This window comes from Lactuca virosa, chromosome 1, assembly GCF_052849685.1.
Source record: "Lactuca virosa cultivar CGN04683 chromosome 1, Lactuca_virosa_CGN04683_v6, whole genome shotgun sequence".
NCBI classification, from domain to species: Eukaryota; Viridiplantae; Streptophyta; class Magnoliopsida; order Asterales; family Asteraceae; genus Lactuca; species Lactuca virosa.
This window is the reverse complement of record NC_136426.1, coordinates 262,292,794-262,308,956: the sequence shown is the minus strand read 5'-3', so window position 1 is coordinate 262,308,956 and position 16,163 is coordinate 262,292,794. Positions and strand designations below refer to the sequence as shown.

Here is a 16,163-nt window from a genome sequence, read left to right as displayed (position 1 = left end):
AAATCTAAAAAAACGCAAACGGACAACGAAAAAGGGGGGTGCAACACGAGGACTTCCGAGGGGGTCACCCATCCTAGTACTACTCTCGCCCAAGCACGCTTAACTGCGGAGTTCTGATGGGATCCGGTGCATTAGTGCTGGTATGATCGCACCCGAAATACTATCCATGCTTATTGCTTTTATGTCTTAAAAGACGCAGAACCTCCTTTGTTTTCGTACGCGAGGCGTGGGACCCACGTGACCGATCGGCTCCGTTCCAAAAATACGAAAACCATCAACCATGAAGGGGAGGCCACCCGAGCATAGAAATAGCAAGAAAGAAAAAAAAAACAAAAAAAAAACCGCACGTAAAATCTAAAAAAACGCAAACGGACAACGAAAAAGGGGGGGGGTGCAACACGAGGACTTCCCAGGGGGTCACCCATCCTAGTACTATTCTCGCCCAAGCACGCTTGACTGCGGAGTTCTGATGGGATCCGGTGCATTAGTGCTGGTATGATCGCACCCGAAATACTATCCATGCTTATTGCTTGTATGTCTTAAAAGACGCAGAACCTCCTTTGTTTTCGTACGCGAGGCGTGGGACCCACGTGACCGATCGGCTCCGTTCCAAAAATACGAAGACCATGAACCATGAAACGAAGGCCACCCGAGCACAGAAATAGCAAGAAAGAAAAAAAAACAAAAAAAAAACTGCACGTAAAATCTAAAAAAACGCAAACGGACAACGAAAAAGGGGGGGGTGCAACACGAGGACTTCCCAGGGGGTCACCCATCCTAGTACTACTCTCGCCCAAGCACGCTTAACTGCGGAGTTCTAATGGGATCCGGTGCATTAGTGCTGGTATGATCGCACCCGAAATACTATCCATGCTTATTGCTTGTATGTCTTAAAAGACGCAGAACCTCATTTGTTTTCGTACGCGAGGCGTGGGACCCACGTGACCGATCGGCTCCGTTCCAAAAATACGAAGACCATCAACCATGAAACGGAGGCCACCCGAGCATAGAAATAGCAAGAAAGAAAAAAAAAACAAAAAAAACCGCACGTAAAATCTAAAAAAACGCAAACGGACAACGAAAAAGGGGGGTGCAATACGAGGACTTCCCAGGGGGTCACCCATCCTAGTACTACTCTCGCCCAAGCACGCTTAACTGCGGAGTTCTAATGGGATCTGGTGCATTAGTGCTGGTATGATCGCACCCGAAATATAGTCCATGCTTATTGCTTGTATGTCTTAAAAGACACAGAACCTCCTTTGTTTTCGTACGCGAGGCGTGGGAACCACGTGACCGATCGGCTCCGTTCCAAAAATACGAAGACCATGAACCATGAAACGGAGGCCACCAGAGCATAGAAATAGCAAGAAAAAAAAACAAAAAAAAAACCGCACGTAAAATCTAAAAAAACGCAAACGGGCAACGAAAAAGGGGGGGGGTGTGCAACACGAGGACTTCCCAGGGGGTCACCCATCCTAGTACTACTCTCGCCCAAGCACGCTTAACTGCAGAGTTCTGATGGGATCCGGTGCATTAGTGCTGGTATGATAGCACCCAAAATACTATCCATGCTTATTGCTTTTATGTCTTAAAAGACGCAGAACCTCCTTTGTTTTCGTACGCGAGGCGTGGGACCCACGTGACCGATCGGCTCCGTTCCAAAAATACGAAAACCATCAACCATGAAGCGGAGGCCACCCGAGCATAGAAATAGCAAGAAAGAAAGAAAAACCGCACGTAAAATCTAAAAAAACGCAAACGGACAACGAAAAAGGGGGGTGCAACACGAGGACTTCCCAGGGGGTCACCCATCCTAGTACTACTCTCGCCCAAGCACGCTTAATTGCGGAGTTCTGATGGGATCCGGTGCATTAGTGCTGGTATGATCGCACCCGAAATACTATCCATGCTTATTGCTTTTATGTCTTAAAAGACGTAGAACCTCCTTTGTTTTCGTACGCGAGGCGTGGGACGCACGTGACCGATCGGCTCCGTTCCAAAAATACGAAAACCATCAACCATGAAGCGGTGGCCACCCGAGCATAGAAATAGCAAGAAAGAAAACAAAAAAAACCGCACGTAAAATCTAAAAAAACGCAAACGGGCAACGAAAAAGGGGGGGGGTGCAACACGAGGACTTCCCAGGGGGTCACCCATCCTAATACTACTCTCGCCCAAGCACGCTTAACTGCGGAGTTCTGATGGGATCCGGTGCATTAGTGCTGGTATGATAGCACCCGAAATACTATCCATGCTTATTGCTTTTATGTCTTAAAAGACGCAGAACCTCCTTTGTTTTCGTACGCGAAGTGTGGGACCCACGTGACCGATCGGCTCCGTTCCAAAAATACGAAAACCATCAACCATGAAGCGGAGGCCACCCGAGCATAGAAATAGCAAGAAAGAAAAAAAAACCGCACGTAAAATCTAAAAAAACGCAAACGGACAACGAAAAAGGGGGGTGCAACACGAGGACTTCCCAGGGGGTCACCCATCCTATTACTACTCTCGCCCAAGCACGCTTAGCTGCGGAGTTCTGATGGGATCCGGTGCATTAGTGCTGGTATGATCGCACCCGAAATACTATCCATGCTTATTGCTTTTATGTCTTAAAAGACGCAGAACCTCCTTTGTTTTCGTACGCGAGGCGTGGGACCCACGTGACCGATCGGCTCCGTTCCAAAAATACGAAAACCATCAACCATGAAGCGGAGACCACCCGAGCATAGAAATAGCAAGAAAGAAAAAAAAAACAAAAAAAAACCGCACGTAAAATCTAAAAAAACGCAAACGGACAACGAAAAAAGGGGGTGCAACACGAGGACTTCCCAGGGGGTCACCCATCCTAGTACTACTCTCGCCCAAGCACGCTTTACTGCGGAGTTCCGATGGGATCCGGTGCATTAGTGCTGGTATGATCGCACCCGAAATACTATCCATGCTTATTGCTTTTATGTCTTAAAAGACGCAGAACCTCCTTTGTTTTCGTACGCGAAGCGTGGAACCCACGTGACCGATCGGCTCCGTTCCAAAAATACGAAAACCATCAACCATGAAGCGGATGCCACCCGAGCATAGAAATAGCAAGAAAGAAAAAAACAAAAAAAAACCGCACGTAAAATCTAAAAAAACGCAAACGGACAACGAAAAAGGGGGGTGCAACACGAGGACTTCCCATGGGGTCACCCATCCTAGTACTACTCTCGCCCAAGCACGCTTAACTGCGGAGTTCTGATGGGATCCGGTGCATTAGTGCTGGTATGATCGCACCCGAAATACTGTCCATGCTTATTGCTTGTATGTCTTAAAAGACGCAGAACCTCCTTTGTTTTCGTACGCGAGGCGTGGGACCCACGTGACCGATCGGCTCCGTTCCAAAAATACGAAGACCATGAACCATGAAACGGAGGCCACCCGAGCATAGAAATAGCAATAAAAAAAAACAAAAAAAAACCGCACGTAAAATCTAAAAAAACGCAAACGGACAACGAAAAAGGGGGGGTGCAACACGAGGACTTCCCAGGGGGTCACCCATCCTAGTACTATTCTCGCCCAAGCACGCTTGACTGCGGAGTTCTGATGGGATCCGGTGCATTAGTGCTGGTATGATCGCACCCGAAATACTATCCATGCTTATTGCTTTTATGTCTTAAAAGACGCAGAACCTCCTTTGTTTTCGTACGCGAGGCGTGGAACCCACGTGACCGATCGGCTCTGTTCCAAAAATACGAAAACCATCAACCATGAAGCGGTGGCCACCCGAGCATAGAAATAGCAAGAAAGAAAACAAAAAAAAACCGCACGTAAAATCTAAAAAAACGCAAACATGCAACGAAAAAGGGGGGGGGGGTGCAACACGAGAACTTCCCAGGGGGTCACCCATCCTAGTACTACTCTCGCCCAAGCACGCTTAACTGCGGAGTTCTAATGGGATCCGGTGCATTAGTGCTGGTATGATCGCACCCGAAATATTATCCATGCTTATTGCTTTTATGTCTTAAAAGACGCAGAACCTCCTTTGTTTTCGTACGCGACGCGTGGAACCCACGTGACCGATCGGCTCCGTTCCAAAAATACGAAAACCATCAACCATGAAGGGGAGGCCACCCGAGCATAGAAATAGCAAGAAAGAAAAAAAAACAAAAAAAAAACCGCACGTAAAATCTAAAAAAACGCAAACGGGCAACGAAAAAAGGGGGGGGGGGTGCAACACGAGGACTTCCCAGGGGGTCACCCATCCTAGTACTACTCTCGCCCAAGCACGCTTAACTGCGTAGTTCTGATGGGATCCGGTGCATTAGTGCTGGTATGATAGCACCCGAAATACTATCCATGCTTATTGCTTTTATGTCTTAAAAGACGCAGAACCTCCTTTGTTTTCGTACGCGAAGCGTGGGACCCACGTGACCGATCGGCTTCGTTCCAAAAATACGAAAACCATCAACCATGAAGCGGAGGCCACCCGAGCATAGAAATAGCAAGAAAGAAAAAAAACCGCACGTAAAATCTGAAAAAACGCAAACGGACAACGAAAAAGGAGGGGTGCAACACGAGGACTTCCCAGGGGGTCACCCATCCTAGTACTACTCTCGCCCAAGCACGCTTAACTGCGGAGTTCTGATGGGATCCGGTGCATTAGTGCTGGTATGATCGCACCCGAAATACTATCCATGCTTATTGCTTTTATGTCTTAAAAGACGCAGAACCTCCTTTGTTTTCGTACGCGAGGCGTGGGACCCACGTGACCGATCGGCTCCGTTCCAAAAATACGAAAACCATCAACCATGAAGCGGAGGCCACCCGAGCATAGAAATAGCAAAAAAGAAAAAAAAACAAAAAAAAAACCGCACGTAAAATCTAAAAAAACGCAAACGGACAACGAAAAAGGGGGGTGCAACACGAGGACTTCCCAGGGGGTCACCCATCCTAGTACTATTCTCGCCCAAGCACGCTTGACTGCGGAGTTCTGATGGGATCCGGTGCATTAGTGCTGGTATGATCGCACCCGAAATACTATCCATGCTTATTGCTTGTATGTCTTAAAAGACGCAGAACCTCCTTTGTTTTCGTACGCGAGGCGTGGGACCCACGTCACCGATCGGCTCCGTTCCAAAAATACGAAGACCATGAACCATGAAACGAAGGCCACCCGAGCATAGAAATAGCAAGAAAGAAAAAAAAACAAAAAAAAACCGCACGTAAAATCTAAAAAAACGCAAACGGACAACGAAAAAGGGGGGTGCAACACGAGGACTTCCCAGGGGGTCACCCATCCTAGTACTACTCTCGCCCAAGCACGCTTAACTGCGGAGTTCTGATGGGATCCGGTGCATTAGTGCTGGTATGATCGCACCCGAAATACTATCCATGCTTATTGTTTGTATGTCTTAAAAGACGCAGAACCTCCTTTGTTTTCGTACGCGAGGCGTGGGACCCACGTGACCGATCGGCTCCGTTCCAAAAATACGAAGACCATCAACCATGAAACGGAGGCCACCCGAGCATAGAAATAGCAAGAAAGAAAAAAAAAACAAAAAAAACCGCACGTAAAATCTAAAAAAACGCAAACGGACAACGAAAAAGGGGGGTGCAACACGAGGACTTCCCATGGGGTCACCCATCCTAGTACTACTCTCGCCCAAGCACGCTTAACTGCAGAGTTCTGATGGGATCTGGTGCATTAGTGCTGGTATGATCGCACCCGAAATACAGTCCATGCTTATTGCTTGTATGTCTTAAAAGACACAGAACCTCCTTTGTTTTCGTACGCGAGGCGTGGGACCCACGTGACCGATCGGCTCCGTTCCAAAAATACGAAGACCATGAACCATGAAACGGAATCCACCCGAGCATAGAAATAGCAAGAAAAAAAAACAAAAAAAAAACCGCACGTAAAATCTAAAAAAACGCAAACGGGCAACGAAAAAGGGGGGGGGGGGTGCAACACGAGGACTTCCCAGGGGGTCACCCATCCTAGTACTACTCTCGCCCAAGCACGCTTAACTGCAGAGTTCTGATGGGATCCGGTGCATTAGTGCTGGTATGATCGCACCCGAAATACTATCCATGCTTATTGTTTGTATGTCTTAAAAGACGCAGAACCTCCTTTGTTTTCGTACGCGAAGTGTGGGACCCACGTGACCGATCGGCTCCGTTCCAAAAATACGAAAACCATCAACCATGAAGCGGAGGCCACCCGAGCATAGAAATAGCAAGAAAGAAAAAAAAACCGCACGTAAAATCTAAAAAAACGCAAACGGACAACGAAAAAGGGGTGCAACACGAGGACTTCCCAGGGGGTCACCCATCCTAGTACTACTCTCGCCCAAGCACGCTTGACTGCGGAGTTCTGATGGGATCCGGTGCATTAGTGCTGGTATGATCGCACCCGAAATACTATCCATGCTTATTGCTTTTATGTCTTAAAAGACGCAGAACCTCCTTTGTTTTCGTACGCGAGGCGTGGGACCCACGTGACCGATCGGCTCCGTTCCAAAAATACGAAAACCATCAACCATGAAGCGGTGGCCACCCGAGCATAGAAATAGCAAGAAAGAAAACAAAAAAAAAACCGCACGTAAAATCTAAAAAAACGCAAACGGGCAACGAAAAAGGGGGGGGGGGGTGCAACACGAGGACTTCCCAGGGGGTCACCCATCCTAGTACTACTCTCGCCCAAGCACGCTTAACTGCAGAGTTCTGATGGGATCCGGTGCATTAGTGCTGGTATGATCGCACCCGAAATACTATCCATGCTTATTGCTTTTATGTCTTAAAAGACGCAGAACCTCCTTTGTTTTCGTACGCGAAGTGTGGGACCCACGTGACCGATCGGCTCCGTTCCAAAAATACGAAAACCATCAACCATGAAGCGGAGGCCACCCGAGCATAGAAATAGCAAGAAAGAAAAAAAAAACGCACGTAAAATCTAAAAAAACGCAAACGGACAACGAAAAAGGGGGTTCAACACGAGGACTTCCCAGGGGGTCACCCATCCTAGTACTACTCTCGCCCAAGCACGCTTGACTGCGGAGTTCTGATGGGATCCGGTGCATTAGTGCTGGTATGATCGCACCCGAAATACTATCCATGCTTATTGCTTTTATGTCTTAAAAGACGCAGAACCTCCTTTGTTTTCGTACGCGAGGCGTGGGACCCACGTGACCGATCGGCTCCGTTCCAAAAATACGAAAACCATCAACCATGAAGCGGAGGCCACCCGAGCATAGAAATAGCAAGAAAGAAAAAAAAACAAAAAAAAAACCGCACGTAAAATCTAAAAAAACGCAAACGGACAACGAAAAAAGGGGGTGCAACACGAGGACTTCCCAGGGGGTCACCCATCCTAGTACTACTCTCGCCCAAGCACGCTTTACTGCGGAGTTCCGATGGGATCCGGTGCATTAGTGCTGGTATGATCGCACCCGAAATACTATCCATGCTTATTGCTTTTATGTCTTAAAAGACGCAGAACCTCCTTTGTTTTCGTACGCGAAGCGTGGAACCCACGTGACCGATCGGCTCCGTTCCAAAAATACGAAAACCATCAACCATGAAGCGGAGGCCACCCGAGCATAGAAATAGCAAGAAAGAAAAAAAACAAAAAAAAACCGCACGTAAAATCTAAAAAAACGTAAACGGAGAACGAAAAAGGGGGGTGCAACACGAGGACTTCCCAGGGGGTCACCCATCCTAGTACTACTCTCGCCCAAGCACGCTTAACTGCGGAGTTCTGATGGGATCCGGTGCATTAGTGCTGGTATGATCGCACCCGAAATACTATCCATGCTTATTGCTTTTATGTCTTAAAAGACGCAGAACCTCCTTTGTTTTCGTACGCGAGGCGTGGGACCCACGTGACCGATCGGCTCCGTTCCAAAAATACGAAAACCATCAACCATGAAGCGGAGGCCACCCGAGCATAGAAATAGCAAAAAAGAAAAAAAAACAAAAAAAAAACCGCACGTAAAATCTAAAAAAACGCAAACGGACAACGAAAAAGGGGGGTGCAACACGAGGACTTCCCAGGGGGTCACCCATCCTAGTACTATTCTCGCCCAAGCACGCTTGACTGCGGAGTTCTGATGGGATCCGGTGCATTAGTGCTGGTATGATCGCACCCGAAATACTATCCATGCTTATTGCTTGTATGTCTTAAAAGACGCAGAACCTCCTTTGTTTTCGTACGCGAGGCGTGGGACCCACGTCACCGATCGGCTCCGTTCCAAAAATACGAAGACCATGAACCATGAAACGAAGGCCACCCGAGCATAGAAATAGCAAGAAAGAAAAAAAAACAAAAAAAAACCGCACGTAAAATCTAAAAAAACGCAAACGGACAACGAAAAAGGGGGGTGCAACACGAGGACTTCCCAGGGGGTCACCCATCCTAGTACTACTCTCGCCCAAGCACGCTTAACTGCGGAGTTCTGATGGGATCCGGTGCATTAGTGCTGGTATGATCGCACCCGAAATACTATCCATGCTTATTGTTTGTATGTCTTAAAAGACGCAGAACCTCCTTTGTTTTCGTACGCGAGGCGTGGGACCCACGTGACCGATCGGCTCCGTTCCAAAAATACGAAGACCATCAACCATGAAACGGAGGCCACCCGAGCATAGAAATAGCAAGAAAGAAAAAAAAAACAAAAAAAACCGCACGTAAAATCTAAAAAAACGCAAACGGACAACGAAAAAGGGGGGTGCAACACGAGGACTTCCCATGGGGTCACCCATCCTAGTACTACTCTCGCCCAAGCACGCTTAACTGCAGAGTTCTGATGGGATCTGGTGCATTAGTGCTGGTATGATCGCACCCGAAATACAGTCCATGCTTATTGCTTGTATGTCTTAAAAGACACAGAACCTCCTTTGTTTTCGTACGCGAGGCGTGGGACCCACGTGACCGATCGGCTCCGTTCCAAAAATACGAAGACCATGAACCATGAAACGGAATCCACCCGAGCATAGAAATAGCAAGAAAAAAAAACAAAAAAAAAACCGCACGTAAAATCTAAAAAAACGCAAACGGGCAACGAAAAAGGGGGGGGGGGTGCAACACGAGGACTTCCCAGGGGGTCACCCATCCTAGTACTACTCTCGCCCAAGCACGCTTAACTGCAGAGTTCTGATGGGATCCGGTGCATTAGTGCTGGTATGATCGCACCCGAAATACTATCCATGCTTATTGTTTGTATGTCTTAAAAGACGCAGAACCTCCTTTGTTTTCGTACGCGAAGTGTGGGACCCACGTGACCGATCGGCTCCGTTCCAAAAATACGAAAACCATCAACCATGAAGCGGAGGCCACCCGAGCATAGAAATAGCATGAAAGAAAAAAAAAACCGCACGTAAAATCTAAAAAAACGCAAACGGACAACGAAAAAGGGGGTGCAACACGAGGACTTCCCAGGGGGTCACCCATCCTAGTACTACTCTCGCCCAAGCACGCTTGACTGCGGAGTTCTGATGGGATCCGGTGCATTAGTGCTGGTATGATCGCACCCGAAATACTATCCATGCTTATTGCTTTTATGTCTTAAAAGACGCAGAACCTCCTTTGTTTTCGTACGCGAGGCGTGGGACCCACGTGACCGATCGGCTCCGTTCCAAAAATACGAAAACCATCAACCATGAAGCGGTGGCCACCCGAGCATAGAAATAGCAAGAAAGAAAACAAAAAAAAAACCGCACGTAAAATCTAAAAAAACGCAAACGGGCAACGAAAAAGGGGGGGGGTGCAACACGAGGACTTCCCAGGGGGTCACCCATCCTAGTACTACTCTCGCCCAAGCACGCTTAACTGCAGAGTTCTGATGGGATCCGGTGCATTAGTGCTGGTATGATCGCACCCGAAATACTATCCATGCTTATTGCTTTTATGTCTTAAAAGACGCAGAACCTCCTTTGTTTTCGTACGCGAAGTGTGGGACCCACGTGACCGATCGGCTCCGTTCCAAAAATACGAAAACCATCAACCATGAAGCGGAGGCCACCCGAGCATAGAAATAGCAAGAAAGAAAAAAAAACGCACGTAAAATCTAAAAAAACGCAAACGGACAACGAAAAAGGGGGTTCAACACGAGGACTTCCCAGGGGGTCACCCATCCTAGTACTACTCTCGCCCAAGCACGCTTGACTGCGGAGTTCTGATGGGATCCGGTGCATTAGTGCTGGTATGATCGCACCCGAAATACTATCCATGCTTATTGCTTTTATGTCTTAAAAGACGCAGAACCTCCTTTGTTTTCGTACGCGAGGCGTGGGACCCACGTGACCGATCGGCTCCGTTCCAAAAATACGAAAACCATCAACCATGAAGCGGAGGCCACCCGAGCATAGAAATAGCAAGAAAGAAAAAAAAACAAAAAAAAAACCGCACGTAAAATCTAAAAAAACGCAAACGGACAACGAAAAAAGGGGGTGCAACACGAGGACTTCCCAGGGGGTCACCCATCCTAGTACTACTCTCGCCCAAGCACGCTTTACTGCGGAGTTCCGATGGGATCCGGTGCATTAGTGCTGGTATGATCGCACCCGAAATACTATCCATGCTTATTGCTTTTATGTCTTAAAAGACGCAGAACCTCCTTTGTTTTCGTACGCGAAGCGTGGAACCCACGTGACCGATCGGCTCCGTTCCAAAAATACGAAAACCATCAACCATGAAGCGGAGGCCACCCGAGCATAGAAATAGCAAGAAAGAAAAAAAACAAAAAAAAACCGCACGTAAAATCTAAAAAAACGTAAACGGAGAACGAAAAAGGGGGGTGCAACACGAGGACTTCCCAGGGGGTCACCCATCCTAGTACTACTCTCGCCCAAGCACGCTTAACTGCGGAGTTCTGATGGGATCCGGTGCATTAGTGCTGGTATGATCGCACCCGAAATACTATCCATGCTTATTGCTTTTATGTCTTAAAAGACGCAGAACCTCCTTTGTTTTCGTACGCGAGGCGTGGGACCCACGTGACCGATCGGCTCCGTTCCAAAAATACGAAAACCATCAACCATGAAGCGGAGGCCACCCGAGCATAGAAATAGCAAGAAAGAAAAAAAAAACAAAAAAAAAACCGCACGTAAAATCTAAAAAAACGCAAACGGACAACGAAAAAAGGGGGTGCAACACGAGGACTTCCCAGGGGGTCACCCATCCTAGTACTACTCTCGCCCAAGCACGCTTTACTGCGGAGTTCCGATGGGATCCGGTGCATTAGTGCTGGTATGATCGCACCCGAAATACTATCCATGCTTATTGCTTTTATGTGTTAAAAGACGCAGAACCTCCTTTGTTTTCGTACGCGAAGCGTGGAACCCACGTGACCGATCGGCTCCGTTCCAAAAATACGAAAACCATCAACCATGAAGCGGAGGCCACCCGAGCATAGAAATAGCAAGAAAGAAAAAAAACAAAAAAAAAACCGCACGTAAAATCTAAAAAAACGTAAACGGAGAACGAAAAAGGGGCGTGCAACACGAGGACTTCCCAGGGGGTCACCCATCCTAGTACTACTCTCGCCCAAGCACGCTTAACTGCGGAGTTCTGATGGGATCCGGTGCATTAGTGCTGGTATGATCGCACCCGAAATACTATCCATGCTTATTGCTTGTATGTCTTAAAAGACGCAGAACCTCCTTTGTTTTCGTACGCGAGGCGTGGGACCTACGTGACCGATCGGCTCCGTTCCAAAAATACGAAGACCATGAACCATGAAACGAAGGCCACCCGAGCATAGAAATAGCAAGAAAGAAAAAAAAACAAAAAAAAACCGCACGTAAAATCTAAAAAAACGCAAACGGACAACGAAAAAGGGGGTGCAACACGAGGACTTCCCAGGGGGTCACCCATCCTAGTACTACTCTCGCCCAAGCACGCTTAACTGCGGAGTTCTGATGGGATCCGGTGCATTAGTGCTGGTATGATCGCACCCGAAATACTATCCATGCTTATTGCTTTTATGTCTTAAAAGACGCAGAACCTCCTTTGTTTTCGTACGCGAGGCGTGGAACCCACGTGACCGATCGGCACCGTTTCAAAAATACGAAAACCATCAACCATGAAGCGGAGGCCACCCGAGCATAGAAATAGCAAGAAAGAAAAAAAAACAAAAAAAAAACGCACGTAAAATCTAAAAAAACGCAAACGGACAACGAAAAAGGGGGGTGCAACACGAGGACTTCCCAGGGGGTCACCCATCCTAGTACTACTCTCGCCCAAGCACGCTTAACTGCGGAGTTCTGATGGGATCCGGTGCATTAGTGCTGGTATGATCGCACCCGAAATACTATCCATGCTTATTGCTTGTATGTCTTAAAAGACGCAGAACCTCCTTTGTTTTCGTACGCGAGGCGTGGGACCCACGTGACCGATCGGCTCCGTTCCAAAAATACGAAGACCATGAACCATGAAACGGAGGCCACCCGAGCATAGAAATAGCAAGAAAAAAAAAACAAAAAAAAACCGCACGTAAAATCTAAAAAAACGCAAACGGACAACGAAAAAGGGGGGGTGCAACACGAGGACTTCCCAGGGGGTCACCCATCCTAGTACTATTCTCGCCCAAGCACGCTTAACTGCGGAGTTCTGATGGGATCCGGTGCATTAGTGCTGGTATGATCGCACCCGAAATACTATCCATGCTTATTGCTTTTATGTCTTAAAAGACGCAGAACCTCCTTTGTTTTCGTACGCGAGGCGTGGAACCCACGTGACCGATCGGCTCCGTTCCAAAAATACGAAAACCATCAACCATGAAGGGGAGGCCACCCGAGCATAGAAATAGCAAGAAAGAAAAAAAACAAAAAAAAACCGCACGTAAAATCTAAAAAAACGCAAACGGGCAACGAAAAAGGGGGGGGGGTGCAACACGAGGACTTCCCAGGGGGTCACCCATCCTAGTACTACTCTCGCCCAGGCACGCTTAACTGCGAAGTTCTGATGGGATCCGGTGCATTAGTGCTGGTATGATAGCACCCGAAATACTATCCATGCTTATTGCTTTTATGTCTTAAAAGACGCAGAACCTCCTTTGTTTTCGTACGCGAAGCGTGGGACCCACGTGACCAATCGGCTTCGTTCCAAAAATACGAAAACCATCAACCATGAAGCGGAGGCCACCCGAGCATAGAAATAGCAAGAAAGAAAAAAAACCGCACGTAAAATCTAAAAAAACGCAAACGGACATAGAAAAAGGGGGTGCAACACGAGGACTTCCCAGGGGGTCACCCATCCTAGTACTACTCTCGCCCAAGCACGCTTAACTGCGGAGTTCTGATGGGATCCGGTGCATTAGTGCTGGTATGATAGCACCCGAAATACTATCCATGCTTATTGCTTTTATGTCTTAAAAGACGCAGAACCTCCTTTGTTTTCGTACGCGAGGCGTGGGACCCACGTGACCGATCGGCTCCGTTCCAAAAATACGAAAACCATCAACCATGAAGCGGAGGCCACCCGAGCATAGAAATAGCAAGAAAGAAAAAAAAACAAAAAAAAAACCGCACGTAAAATCTAAAAAAACGCAAACGGACAACGAAAAAGGGGGGGTGCAACACGAGGACTTCCCAGGGGGTCACCCATCCTAGTACTATTCTCGCCCAAGCACGCTTGACTGCGGAGTTCTGATGGGATCCGGTGCATTAGTGCTGGTATGATCGCACCCGAAATACTATCCATGCTTATTGCTTGTATGTCTTAAAAGACGCAGAACCTCCTTTGTTTTCGTACGCGAGGCGTGGGACCCACGTGACCGATCGGCTCCGTTCCAAAAATACGAAGACCATGAACCATGAAACGAAGGCCACCCGAGCATAGAAATAGCAAGAAAGAAAAAAAAACAAAAAAAAACCGCACGTAAAATCTAAAAAAACGCAAACGGACAACGAAAAAGGGGGGTGCAACACGAGGACTTCCCAGGGGGTCACCCATCCTAGTACTACTCTCGCCCAAGCACGCTTAACTGCGGAGTTCTGATGGGATCCGGTGCATTAGTGCTGGTATGATCGCACCTGAAATACTATCCATGCTTATTGCTTGTATGTCTTAAAAGACGCAGAACCTCCTTTGTTTTCGTACGCGAGGCGTGGGACCCACGTGACCCATCAGCTCCGTTCCAAAAATACGAAGACCATCAACCATGAAGCGGAGGCCACCCGAGCATAGAAATAGCAAGAAAGAAAAAAAAACAAAAAAAACCGCACGTAAAATCTAAAAAAACGCAAACGGACAACGAAAAAGGGGGGTGCAACACGAGGACTTCCCAGGGGGTCACCCATCCTAGTACTACTCTCGCCCAAGCACGCTTAACTGCGGAGTTCTGATGGGATCCGGTGCATTAGTGCTGGTATGATAGCACCCGAAATACTATCCATGCTTATTGCTTTTATGTCTTAAAAGACGCGGAACCTCCTTTGTTTTCGTACGCGAAGCGTGGGACCCACGTGACCGATCGGCTTCGTTCCAAAAATACGAAAACCATCAACCATGAAGCGGAGGCCACCCGAGCATAGAAATAGCAAGAAAGAAAAAAAAAAACCGCACGTAAAATCTAAAAAAACGCAAACGGACAACGAAAAAGGGGGGGTGCAACACGAGGACTTCCCAGGGGGTCACCCATCCTAGTACTACTCTCGCCCAAGCACGCTTAACTGCGGAGTTCTGATGGGATCCGGTGCATTAGTGCTGGTATGATCGCACCCGAAATACTATCCATGCTTATTGCTTTTATGTCTTAAAAGACGCAGAACCTCCTTTGTTTTCGTACGCGAGGCGTGGGACCCACGTGACCGATCGGCTCCGTTCCAAAAATACGAAAACCATCAACCATGAAGCGGAGGCCACCCGAGCATAGAAATAGCAAGAAAGAAAAAAAAACAAAAAAAAAAACCGCACGTAAAATCTAAAAAAACGCAAACGGACAACGAAAAAGGGGGGGTGCAACACGAGGACTTCCCAGGGGGTCACCCATCCTAGTACTACTCTCGCCCAAGCACGCTTAACTGCGGAGTTCCGATGGGATCCGGTGCATTAGTGCTGGTATGATCGCACCCGAAATACTATCCATGCTTATTGCTTTTATGTCTTAAAAGACGCAGAACCTCCTTTGTTTTCGTACGCGAGGCGTGGAACCCACGTGACCGATCGGCTCCGTTCCAAAAATACGAAAACCATCAACCATGAAGCGGAGGCCACCCGAGCATAGAAATTGCAAGAAAGAAAAAAAAACAAAAAAAAACCGCACGTAAAATCTAAAAAAACGCAAACGGACAACGAAAAAGGGGGGTGCAACACGAGGACTTCCCAGGGGGTCACCCATCCTAGTACTACTCTCGCCCAAGCACGCTTAACTGCGGAGTTCTGATGGGATCCGGTGCATTAGTGCTGGTATGATCGCACCCGAAATACTATCCATGCTTATTGCTTGTATGTCTTAAAAGACGCAGAACCTCCTATGTTTTCGTACGCGAGGCGTAGGACCTGCGTGACCGATCGGCTCCGTTCCAAAAATACGAAGACCATGAACCATGAAACGAAGGCCACCTGAGCATAGAAATAGCAAGAAAGAAAAAAAAAACAAAAAAAAAACCGCATGTAAAATCTAAAAAAACGCAAACGGACAACGAAAAAGGGGGTGCAACACGAGGACTTCCCAGGGGGTCACCCATCCTAGTACTACTCTCGCCCAAGCACGCTTAACTGCGGAGTTCTGATGGGATCCGGTGCATTAGTGCTGGTATGATCGCACCCGAAATACTATCCATGCTTATTGCTTGTATGTCTTAAAAGACGCAGAACCTCCTTTGTTTTCGTACGCGAGGCGTGGGACCCACGTGACCGATCAGCTCCGTTCCAAAAATACGAAGACCATCAACCATGAAGCGGAGGCCACCCGAGCATAGAAATAGCAAGAAAGAAAAAAAAACAAAAAAAAACCGCACGTAAAATCTAAAAAAACGCAAACGGACAACGAAAAAGGGGGGTGCAACACGAGGACTTCCCATGGGGTCACCCATCCTAGTACTACTCTTGCCCAAGCACGCTTAACTGCGGAGTTCTGATGGGATCCGGTGCATTAGTGCTGGTATGATCGCACCCGAAATACTGTCCATGCTTATTGCTTGTATGTCTTAAAAGACGCAGAACCTCCTTTGTTTTCGTACGCGAG

At 47.7% G+C, this 16,163-nt stretch overlaps 47 non-coding genes across 47 annotated transcripts; all 47 read right to left on the bottom strand.

The window, feature by feature from the left end:
* Window positions 1–35: 35 nt before the first annotated feature.
* Window positions 36–154, bottom strand: LOC145155728 (5S ribosomal RNA). Its single transcript, XR_013736157.1, has one exon. It is a non-coding gene; the product is annotated as a 5S ribosomal RNA (ribosomal RNA).
* Window positions 155–388: 234 nt separating this feature from the next.
* LOC145135496 (5S ribosomal RNA) lies at window positions 389–507 on the bottom strand. The gene has a single exon (XR_013719853.1). It is a non-coding gene; the product is annotated as a 5S ribosomal RNA (ribosomal RNA).
* A 232-nt stretch (window positions 508–739) lies between these two features.
* Window positions 740–858, bottom strand: LOC145153604 (5S ribosomal RNA). The gene has a single exon (XR_013734103.1). It is a non-coding gene; the product is annotated as a 5S ribosomal RNA (ribosomal RNA).
* Window positions 859–1,087: 229 nt separating this feature from the next.
* On the bottom strand, window positions 1,088–1,206 carry LOC145137310 (5S ribosomal RNA). Its single transcript, XR_013720983.1, has one exon. It is a non-coding gene; the product is annotated as a 5S ribosomal RNA (ribosomal RNA).
* Window positions 1,207–1,437: 231 nt separating this feature from the next.
* On the bottom strand, window positions 1,438–1,556 carry LOC145147312 (5S ribosomal RNA). The gene has a single exon (XR_013728219.1). It is a non-coding gene; the product is annotated as a 5S ribosomal RNA (ribosomal RNA).
* Window positions 1,557–1,775: 219 nt separating this feature from the next.
* LOC145140270 (5S ribosomal RNA) lies at window positions 1,776–1,894 on the bottom strand. The gene has a single exon (XR_013722124.1). It is a non-coding gene; the product is annotated as a 5S ribosomal RNA (ribosomal RNA).
* Window positions 1,895–2,120: 226 nt separating this feature from the next.
* Window positions 2,121–2,239, bottom strand: LOC145145440 (5S ribosomal RNA). The gene has a single exon (XR_013726413.1). It is a non-coding gene; the product is annotated as a 5S ribosomal RNA (ribosomal RNA).
* Window positions 2,240–2,458: 219 nt separating this feature from the next.
* Window positions 2,459–2,577, bottom strand: LOC145144753 (5S ribosomal RNA). The gene has a single exon (XR_013725757.1). It is a non-coding gene; the product is annotated as a 5S ribosomal RNA (ribosomal RNA).
* Window positions 2,578–2,807: 230 nt separating this feature from the next.
* LOC145139709 (5S ribosomal RNA) lies at window positions 2,808–2,926 on the bottom strand. The gene has a single exon (XR_013721979.1). It is a non-coding gene; the product is annotated as a 5S ribosomal RNA (ribosomal RNA).
* Window positions 2,927–3,153: 227 nt separating this feature from the next.
* LOC145152874 (5S ribosomal RNA) lies at window positions 3,154–3,272 on the bottom strand. The gene has a single exon (XR_013733396.1). It is a non-coding gene; the product is annotated as a 5S ribosomal RNA (ribosomal RNA).
* A 226-nt stretch (window positions 3,273–3,498) lies between these two features.
* Window positions 3,499–3,617, bottom strand: LOC145135486 (5S ribosomal RNA). The gene has a single exon (XR_013719852.1). It is a non-coding gene; the product is annotated as a 5S ribosomal RNA (ribosomal RNA).
* Window positions 3,618–3,846: 229 nt separating this feature from the next.
* On the bottom strand, window positions 3,847–3,965 carry LOC145152579 (5S ribosomal RNA). Its single transcript, XR_013733110.1, has one exon. It is a non-coding gene; the product is annotated as a 5S ribosomal RNA (ribosomal RNA).
* A 236-nt stretch (window positions 3,966–4,201) lies between these two features.
* Window positions 4,202–4,320, bottom strand: LOC145147833 (5S ribosomal RNA). The gene has a single exon (XR_013728722.1). It is a non-coding gene; the product is annotated as a 5S ribosomal RNA (ribosomal RNA).
* A 219-nt stretch (window positions 4,321–4,539) lies between these two features.
* LOC145138713 (5S ribosomal RNA) lies at window positions 4,540–4,658 on the bottom strand. Its single transcript, XR_013721672.1, has one exon. It is a non-coding gene; the product is annotated as a 5S ribosomal RNA (ribosomal RNA).
* A 230-nt stretch (window positions 4,659–4,888) lies between these two features.
* On the bottom strand, window positions 4,889–5,007 carry LOC145135475 (5S ribosomal RNA). Its single transcript, XR_013719851.1, has one exon. It is a non-coding gene; the product is annotated as a 5S ribosomal RNA (ribosomal RNA).
* A 229-nt stretch (window positions 5,008–5,236) lies between these two features.
* Window positions 5,237–5,355, bottom strand: LOC145138639 (5S ribosomal RNA). Its single transcript, XR_013721638.1, has one exon. It is a non-coding gene; the product is annotated as a 5S ribosomal RNA (ribosomal RNA).
* Window positions 5,356–5,584: 229 nt separating this feature from the next.
* Window positions 5,585–5,703, bottom strand: LOC145154416 (5S ribosomal RNA). Its single transcript, XR_013734888.1, has one exon. It is a non-coding gene; the product is annotated as a 5S ribosomal RNA (ribosomal RNA).
* A 232-nt stretch (window positions 5,704–5,935) lies between these two features.
* On the bottom strand, window positions 5,936–6,054 carry LOC145155099 (5S ribosomal RNA). Its single transcript, XR_013735556.1, has one exon. It is a non-coding gene; the product is annotated as a 5S ribosomal RNA (ribosomal RNA).
* Window positions 6,055–6,271: 217 nt separating this feature from the next.
* On the bottom strand, window positions 6,272–6,390 carry LOC145154715 (5S ribosomal RNA). The gene has a single exon (XR_013735176.1). It is a non-coding gene; the product is annotated as a 5S ribosomal RNA (ribosomal RNA).
* A 231-nt stretch (window positions 6,391–6,621) lies between these two features.
* Window positions 6,622–6,740, bottom strand: LOC145155097 (5S ribosomal RNA). The gene has a single exon (XR_013735555.1). It is a non-coding gene; the product is annotated as a 5S ribosomal RNA (ribosomal RNA).
* A 218-nt stretch (window positions 6,741–6,958) lies between these two features.
* LOC145147092 (5S ribosomal RNA) lies at window positions 6,959–7,077 on the bottom strand. Its single transcript, XR_013728007.1, has one exon. It is a non-coding gene; the product is annotated as a 5S ribosomal RNA (ribosomal RNA).
* A 230-nt stretch (window positions 7,078–7,307) lies between these two features.
* Window positions 7,308–7,426, bottom strand: LOC145139703 (5S ribosomal RNA). Its single transcript, XR_013721978.1, has one exon. It is a non-coding gene; the product is annotated as a 5S ribosomal RNA (ribosomal RNA).
* Window positions 7,427–7,654: 228 nt separating this feature from the next.
* Window positions 7,655–7,773, bottom strand: LOC145138557 (5S ribosomal RNA). Its single transcript, XR_013721601.1, has one exon. It is a non-coding gene; the product is annotated as a 5S ribosomal RNA (ribosomal RNA).
* Window positions 7,774–8,003: 230 nt separating this feature from the next.
* On the bottom strand, window positions 8,004–8,122 carry LOC145135464 (5S ribosomal RNA). The gene has a single exon (XR_013719850.1). It is a non-coding gene; the product is annotated as a 5S ribosomal RNA (ribosomal RNA).
* A 229-nt stretch (window positions 8,123–8,351) lies between these two features.
* LOC145138476 (5S ribosomal RNA) lies at window positions 8,352–8,470 on the bottom strand. The gene has a single exon (XR_013721544.1). It is a non-coding gene; the product is annotated as a 5S ribosomal RNA (ribosomal RNA).
* Window positions 8,471–8,699: 229 nt separating this feature from the next.
* LOC145154415 (5S ribosomal RNA) lies at window positions 8,700–8,818 on the bottom strand. Its single transcript, XR_013734887.1, has one exon. It is a non-coding gene; the product is annotated as a 5S ribosomal RNA (ribosomal RNA).
* Window positions 8,819–9,049: 231 nt separating this feature from the next.
* LOC145155096 (5S ribosomal RNA) lies at window positions 9,050–9,168 on the bottom strand. The gene has a single exon (XR_013735554.1). It is a non-coding gene; the product is annotated as a 5S ribosomal RNA (ribosomal RNA).
* Window positions 9,169–9,387: 219 nt separating this feature from the next.
* LOC145154713 (5S ribosomal RNA) lies at window positions 9,388–9,506 on the bottom strand. Its single transcript, XR_013735174.1, has one exon. It is a non-coding gene; the product is annotated as a 5S ribosomal RNA (ribosomal RNA).
* A 228-nt stretch (window positions 9,507–9,734) lies between these two features.
* On the bottom strand, window positions 9,735–9,853 carry LOC145155095 (5S ribosomal RNA). The gene has a single exon (XR_013735553.1). It is a non-coding gene; the product is annotated as a 5S ribosomal RNA (ribosomal RNA).
* A 217-nt stretch (window positions 9,854–10,070) lies between these two features.
* Window positions 10,071–10,189, bottom strand: LOC145147091 (5S ribosomal RNA). Its single transcript, XR_013728006.1, has one exon. It is a non-coding gene; the product is annotated as a 5S ribosomal RNA (ribosomal RNA).
* A 230-nt stretch (window positions 10,190–10,419) lies between these two features.
* Window positions 10,420–10,538, bottom strand: LOC145139696 (5S ribosomal RNA). Its single transcript, XR_013721977.1, has one exon. It is a non-coding gene; the product is annotated as a 5S ribosomal RNA (ribosomal RNA).
* Window positions 10,539–10,766: 228 nt separating this feature from the next.
* On the bottom strand, window positions 10,767–10,885 carry LOC145138403 (5S ribosomal RNA). The gene has a single exon (XR_013721517.1). It is a non-coding gene; the product is annotated as a 5S ribosomal RNA (ribosomal RNA).
* Window positions 10,886–11,116: 231 nt separating this feature from the next.
* Window positions 11,117–11,235, bottom strand: LOC145139690 (5S ribosomal RNA). The gene has a single exon (XR_013721976.1). It is a non-coding gene; the product is annotated as a 5S ribosomal RNA (ribosomal RNA).
* A 229-nt stretch (window positions 11,236–11,464) lies between these two features.
* Window positions 11,465–11,583, bottom strand: LOC145155319 (5S ribosomal RNA). The gene has a single exon (XR_013735766.1). It is a non-coding gene; the product is annotated as a 5S ribosomal RNA (ribosomal RNA).
* A 228-nt stretch (window positions 11,584–11,811) lies between these two features.
* Window positions 11,812–11,930, bottom strand: LOC145138344 (5S ribosomal RNA). Its single transcript, XR_013721454.1, has one exon. It is a non-coding gene; the product is annotated as a 5S ribosomal RNA (ribosomal RNA).
* A 229-nt stretch (window positions 11,931–12,159) lies between these two features.
* Window positions 12,160–12,278, bottom strand: LOC145138272 (5S ribosomal RNA). Its single transcript, XR_013721422.1, has one exon. It is a non-coding gene; the product is annotated as a 5S ribosomal RNA (ribosomal RNA).
* Window positions 12,279–12,505: 227 nt separating this feature from the next.
* On the bottom strand, window positions 12,506–12,624 carry LOC145153857 (5S ribosomal RNA). Its single transcript, XR_013734345.1, has one exon. It is a non-coding gene; the product is annotated as a 5S ribosomal RNA (ribosomal RNA).
* A 232-nt stretch (window positions 12,625–12,856) lies between these two features.
* LOC145146350 (5S ribosomal RNA) lies at window positions 12,857–12,975 on the bottom strand. The gene has a single exon (XR_013727298.1). It is a non-coding gene; the product is annotated as a 5S ribosomal RNA (ribosomal RNA).
* A 217-nt stretch (window positions 12,976–13,192) lies between these two features.
* LOC145155905 (5S ribosomal RNA) lies at window positions 13,193–13,311 on the bottom strand. The gene has a single exon (XR_013736333.1). It is a non-coding gene; the product is annotated as a 5S ribosomal RNA (ribosomal RNA).
* A 231-nt stretch (window positions 13,312–13,542) lies between these two features.
* Window positions 13,543–13,661, bottom strand: LOC145135453 (5S ribosomal RNA). The gene has a single exon (XR_013719849.1). It is a non-coding gene; the product is annotated as a 5S ribosomal RNA (ribosomal RNA).
* Window positions 13,662–13,890: 229 nt separating this feature from the next.
* LOC145155175 (5S ribosomal RNA) lies at window positions 13,891–14,009 on the bottom strand. The gene has a single exon (XR_013735629.1). It is a non-coding gene; the product is annotated as a 5S ribosomal RNA (ribosomal RNA).
* Window positions 14,010–14,237: 228 nt separating this feature from the next.
* On the bottom strand, window positions 14,238–14,356 carry LOC145155904 (5S ribosomal RNA). The gene has a single exon (XR_013736332.1). It is a non-coding gene; the product is annotated as a 5S ribosomal RNA (ribosomal RNA).
* A 222-nt stretch (window positions 14,357–14,578) lies between these two features.
* On the bottom strand, window positions 14,579–14,697 carry LOC145138197 (5S ribosomal RNA). The gene has a single exon (XR_013721380.1). It is a non-coding gene; the product is annotated as a 5S ribosomal RNA (ribosomal RNA).
* Window positions 14,698–14,929: 232 nt separating this feature from the next.
* LOC145154381 (5S ribosomal RNA) lies at window positions 14,930–15,048 on the bottom strand. Its single transcript, XR_013734855.1, has one exon. It is a non-coding gene; the product is annotated as a 5S ribosomal RNA (ribosomal RNA).
* Window positions 15,049–15,277: 229 nt separating this feature from the next.
* Window positions 15,278–15,396, bottom strand: LOC145138121 (5S ribosomal RNA). Its single transcript, XR_013721330.1, has one exon. It is a non-coding gene; the product is annotated as a 5S ribosomal RNA (ribosomal RNA).
* Window positions 15,397–15,626: 230 nt separating this feature from the next.
* On the bottom strand, window positions 15,627–15,745 carry LOC145138050 (5S ribosomal RNA). The gene has a single exon (XR_013721307.1). It is a non-coding gene; the product is annotated as a 5S ribosomal RNA (ribosomal RNA).
* Window positions 15,746–15,974: 229 nt separating this feature from the next.
* LOC145139352 (5S ribosomal RNA) lies at window positions 15,975–16,093 on the bottom strand. Its single transcript, XR_013721889.1, has one exon. It is a non-coding gene; the product is annotated as a 5S ribosomal RNA (ribosomal RNA).
* Between the last annotated feature and the right edge of the window lie 70 nt (window positions 16,094–16,163).